Raw genomic sequence first — 6,000 nt, forward strand, 5'->3', positions numbered from 1 at the left:
GGAAGCTGTTTTGGACAACTTTTCTTTTCTTCCTGTCAAACACTTGGCAGACATCTCTGCAACTTCTAGAACACGATGGGAGATGTTTTCTGTGCTGGCAAAGTTTCTCCTAGCCAGACATACTGGGAAAGCGTTTTGCTAAGATGTAGACTACAAAAGACGCTAAAGACGAAGGTAGGATGCTCTCCGGAGCTAAGAGCCGCTCCCGGGCGTCTTTGGGCAGAAGCCGCGCTAAGGAGAGCACTGTGAGCGACACAATCGTCTTTGCGCGAAGAAGCCGCTTCTTCGGATCCGGGATCCGGAGAGAGCGGCAGCTTCGGGAAGGTGAAGAAGCAAGCTGTACAACACTGGGATTGTGTGCGCAGCTTGCCAACTGATATTAAACAGTACTTTTGCACTCTCCTGAATTTTCCAATCACATGAACATTCGATTGGAAGCTGTTTTGGACAACATTTCTTTTCTTCCTGTCAAACACTTGGCAGACATCTCTGCAACTTCTAAAACACGATGGGAGATGTTTTCTGTGCTGGCACAGTTTCTCCTAGCCAGACATACTGGCAAAGCGTTTTGCTAAGATGTAGACTACAAAAGACGCTAAAGACGAAGGTAGGATGCTCTCAAGAGCTAAGAGCCGCTCCTGGGCGTCTTTGGGCAGAAGCAGCGCTAAGGAGAGCACTGTGAGCGGCACAATCGTCTTTGCGCGAAGAAGTCGCTTCTTCGGCTCCGGGATCTGGGGAGAGCGGCAGCTTCGGGAAGGTGAAGAAGCAAGCTGTACAACACTGGGATTGTGTGTGCAGCTTGCCAACTGATAGAAAACAGTACTTTTGCACTCTCCTGACTTTTCCAATCACATGAACATTCGATTGGAAGCTGTTTTGGACAACTTTTCTTTTCTTCCTGCAAAACACTTGGCAGACATCTCTGCAACTTCTAGAACACGATGGGAGATGTTTTCTGTGCTGGCACAGTTTCTCCTAGCCAGACATAGTGGGAAAGCGTTTTGCTAAGATGTTGACTACACAAGACGCTAAAGATGAAGGTAGGATGCTCTCCGGAGCTAAGAGTCACTCCCGGGCGTCTTTGGGCAGAAGCCGCGCTTAGGAGAGCACTGTGAGCGGCACAATCGTCTTTGCGCGAAGAAGCCGCTTCTTCGGCTCCTAGATCCGGGGAGACAGGCAGCTTCGGGAAGGTGAAGAAGCAAGCTGTACAACACTGGGATTGTGTGCGCAGCTTGCCAACTGATAGAAAACAGTACTTTTGCACTCTCCTGACTTTTCCAATCACATGAACATTCGATTGGAAGCTGTTTTGGACAACTTTTCTTTTCTTCCTGTCAAACACTTGGCAGACATCTCTGCAACTTCTAGAACACGATGGGAGATGTTTTCTGTGCTGGCACAGTTTCTCCTAGCCAGACATACTGGCAAAGCGTTTTGCTAAGATGTAGACTACAAAAGGCGCTAAAGACGAAGGTAGGATGCTCTCCAGAGCTAAGAGCCGCTCCCGGGCGTCTTTGGGCAGAAGCCGCGCTAAGGAGAGCACTGTGAGCGGCACAATCGTCTTTGCGCGAAGAAGCCGCTTCTTCGGCTCCGGGATCCGGGGAGAGCGGCAGCTTCGGGAAGGTTAAGAAGCAAGCTGTACAACACTGGGATTGTGTGCGCACCTTGCCAACTGATAGAAAACAGTACTTTTGCACTCTCCTGACTTTTCCAATCACATGAATATTGGATTGGAAGCTGTTTTGGACAACTTTTCTCTTCTTCCTGCCAAACACTTGGCAGACATCTCTGCAACTTCTAGAACACGATGGGAGATGTTTTCTGTGCTGGCACAGTTTCTCCTTGCCAGATGTAGTGGAAAATCTATTTGCTAAGATGTAGACTACAAAAGGCGCTAAAGACGAAGGTAGGATGCTCTCCGGAGCTAAGAGCTGCATCCGGGCGTCTCTGGGCTGAAGCCGCGCTAAGGAGAGCACTGTGAGCGGCACAATGGTCTTTGCGCGAAGAAGCCGCTTCTTCGGCTCCGGGAGCCGGAGAGAGCGGCAGCTTCGGGAAGGTGAAGAAGCAAGCTGTACAACACTGGGATTGTGTGCGCAGCTTGCCAACTGATAGAAAACAGTACTTTTGCACTCTCCTGACTTTTCCAATCACATGAACATTCGATTGGAAGCTGTTTTGGACAACTTTTCTTTTCTTCCTGTCAAACACTTGGCAGACATCTCTGCAACTTCTAGAACACGATGGGAGATGTTTTCTGTGCTGGCACAGTTTCTCCTAGCCAGACATACTGGGAAAGCGTTTTGCTAAGATGTAGACTACAAAAGACGCGAAAGACGAAGGTAGGATGCTCTCCGGAGCTAAGAGCCGCTCCCGGGCGTCTTTGGGCAGAAGCCGCGCTAAGGAGAGCACTGTGAGCGACACAATCGTCTTTGCGCGAAGAAGCCGCTTCTTCGGCTCCGGGAGCCGGAGAGAGCGGCAGCTTCGGGAAGGTGAAGAAGCAATCTGTACAACACTGGGATTGTGTGCGCAGCTTGCCAACTGATAGAAAACAGTACTTTTGCACTCTCCTGACTTTTCCAATCACATGAACATTCGATTGGAAGCTGTTTTGGACAGCTTTTCTTCCTGCCAAACACTTGGCAGACATCTCTGCAACTTCTAGAACACGATGGGAGATGTTTTCTGTGCTGGCACAGTTTCTCCTAGCCAGACATACTGGCAAAGCGTTTTGCTAAGATGTAGACTACAAAAGGCGCTAAAGACGAAGGTAGGATGCTCTCCGGATCTAAGAGCCGCTCCCGGGCGTCTTTGGGCAGAAGCCGCGCTAAGGAGAGCACTGTGAGCGGCACAATCGTCTTTGCGCGAAGAAGCCGCTTCTTCGGCTCCGGGAGCCGGGGAGAGCGGCAGCTTCGGGAAGGTGAAGAAGCAAGCTGTACAACACTGGGATTGTGTGCGCAGCTTGCCAACTGATAGAAAACAGTACTTTTGCACTCTCCTGACTTTTCTAATCACATGAACATTCGATTGGAAGCTGTTTTGGACAACTTTTCTTTTCTTCCTGCCAAACACTTGGCAGACATCTCTGCAACTTCTAGAACACGATGGGAGATGTTTTCTGTGCTGGCACAGTTTTTCCTAGCCAGACATAGTGGAATATCTATTTGCTAAGATGTAGACTACAAAAGACGCTAAAGACGAAGGTAGGATGCTCTCCAGAGCTAAGAGCCGCTCCCGGGCGTCTTTGGGCAGAAGCCGCGCTAAGGAGAGCACTGTGAGCGGCACAATCGTCTTTGCGCGAAGAAGCCGCTTCTTCGGCTCCGGAATCCGGGGAGAGCGGCAGCTTCGGGAAGGTGAAGAAGCAAGCTGTACAACACTGGGATTGTGTGCGCAGCTTGCCAACTGATAGAAAACAGTACTTTTGCACTCTCCTGACTTTTCCAATCACATGAACATTCGATTGGAAGCTGTTTTGGACAGCTTTTCTTCCTGCCAAACACTTGGCAGACATCTCTGCAACTTCTAGAACACGATGGGAGATGTTTTCTGTGCTGGCACAGTTTCTCCTTGCCAGACATAGTGGGAAAGCGTTTTGCTATGATGTAGACTACAAAAGACGCTAAAGACGAAGGTAGGATGCTCTCCGGAGCTAAGATCCGCTCCCGGGCGTCTTTGGGCAGAAGCCGCAGTAAGGAGAGCACTGTGAGCGGCACAATCGTCTTTGCGCAAAGAAGCCGCTTCGGCTTCTCCGGGAGCCGGGGAGACCGGCAGCTTCGGGAAGGTGAAGAAGCAAGCTGTACAACACTGGAATTGTGTGCGCAGCTTGCCAACTGATAGAAAACAGTACTTTTGCACTCTCCTGACTTTTCCAATCACATGAACATTCGATTGGAAGCTGTTGTGGACAACTTTTCTTTTCTTCCTGCCAAACACTTGGCAGACATCTCTGCAACTTCTAGAACACGATGGGAGATGTTTTCTGTGCTGGAACTGTTTCTCCTAGCCAGAAATACTGGCAAAGCGTTTTCCTAAGATGTAGACTACAAAAGGCGCTAAAGACGAAGGTAGGATGCTCTCCAGAGCTAAGAGCCGCTCCTGGGCGTCTTTGGGCAGAAGCTGCGCTAAGGAGAGCACTGTGAGCGGCACAATCGTCTTTGCACGAAGAAGTCGCTTCTTCGGCTCCGGGATCTGGGGAGAGCGGCAGCTTCGGGAAGGTGAAGAAGCAAGCTGTACAACACTGGGATTGTGTGCGCACCTTGCCAACTGATAGAAAACAGTACTTTTGCACTCTCCTGACTTTTCCAATCACATGAACATTCGATTGGAAGCTGTTTTGGACAACTTTTCTTTTCTTCCTGCCAAACACTTGGCAGACATCTCTGCAACTTCTAGAACACGATGGGAGATGTTTTCTGTGCTGGCACAGTTTCTCCTAGCCAGACATAGTGGGAAAGCGTTTTGCTAAGATGTAGACTACAAAAGACGCTAAACACGAAGGTAGGATGCTCTCCGGAGCAAAGAGCCGCTCCCGGGCGTCTTTGGGCAGAAGCCGCGCTAAGGAGAGCACTGTGAGCGGCGCAATCGTCTTTGCGCGAAGAAGTCGCTTCTTCGGCTCCGGGATCTGGGGAGAGCGGCAGCGTTGGGAAGGTGAAGAAGCAAGCTGTACAACACTGTGGTTGTGTGCGCAGCTTGCCAACTGATAGAAAACAGTACTTTTGCACTCTCCTGACTTTTCCAATCACATGAACATTCGATTGGAAGCTGTTGTGGACAACTTTTCTTTTCTTCCTGCCAAACACTTGGCAGACATCTCTGCAACTTCTAGAACACGATGGGAGATGTTTTCTGTGCTGGAACTGTTTCTCCTAGCCAGAAATACTGGCAAAGCGTTTTCCTAAGATGTAGACCACAAAAGGCGCTAAAGACGAAGGTAGGATGCTCTCCAGAGCTAAGAGCCGCTCCCGGGCGTCTTTGGGCAGAAGCCGCGCTAAGGAGAGCACTGTGAGCGGCACAATCGTCTTTGCGCGAAGAAGCCGCTTCTTCGGCTCCGGGAGCCGGAGAGAGCGGCAGCTTCGGGAAGGTGAAGAAGCAAGCTGTACAACACTGGGATTGCGTGCGCAGCTTGCCAACTGATATTAAACAGTACTTTTGCACTCTCCTGACTTTTCCAATCACATGAACATTCGATTGGAAGCTGGTGTGGACAACTTTTCTTTTCTTCCTGCCGAACACTTGGCAGACATCTCTGTAACTTCTAGAACACGATGGGAGATGTTTTCTGTGCTGGCACAGTTTTTCCTAGCCAGACATAGTGGGAAAGCGTTTTGCTAAGATGTAGACTACAAAAGACGCAAAAGACGAAGGTAGGATGCTCTCCGGAGCTAAGAGCCGCTCCCGGGCGACTTTGGGCAGAAGCCGCGCTAAGGAGAGCACTGTGAGCGGCACAATCGTCTTTGCGTGAAGAAGCCGCTTCTTCGGCTCCGGGAGCCGGGGAGAGCGGCCGCTTCGGGAAGGTGAAGAAGCAAGCTGTACAACACTGGGATTGTGTGCGCAGCTTGCCAACTGATAGAAAACAGTACTTCTGCACTCTCCTGACTTTTCCAATCACATGAACATTCGATTGGATGCTGTTGTGGACAACTTTTCTTTTCTTCCTGCCAAACACTTGGCAGACATCTCTGCAACTTCTAGAACACGATGGGAGATGTTTTCTGTGCTGGCACAGTTTCTCCTAGCCAGACATAGTGGGAAAGCGTTTTGCTAAGATGTTGACTACACAAGACGCTAAAGATGAAGGTAGGATGCTCTCTGGAGCTAAGAGTCACTCCCGGGCGTCTTTGGTCAGAAGCCGCGCTGAGGAGAGCACTGTGAGCGGCACAATCGTCTTTGCGCGAAGAAGCCGCTTCTTCGGCTCCGGGATCCGGGGAGACAGGCAGCTTCGGGAAGGTGAAGAAGCAAGCTGTACAACACTGGGATTGTGTGCGCAGCTTGCCAACTGATAGA

The sequence above is a fragment of the Melospiza georgiana genome, chromosome W (assembly GCF_028018845.1).
Source record: "Melospiza georgiana isolate bMelGeo1 chromosome W, bMelGeo1.pri, whole genome shotgun sequence".
Classification (NCBI taxonomy): domain Eukaryota; kingdom Metazoa; phylum Chordata; class Aves; order Passeriformes; family Passerellidae; genus Melospiza; species Melospiza georgiana.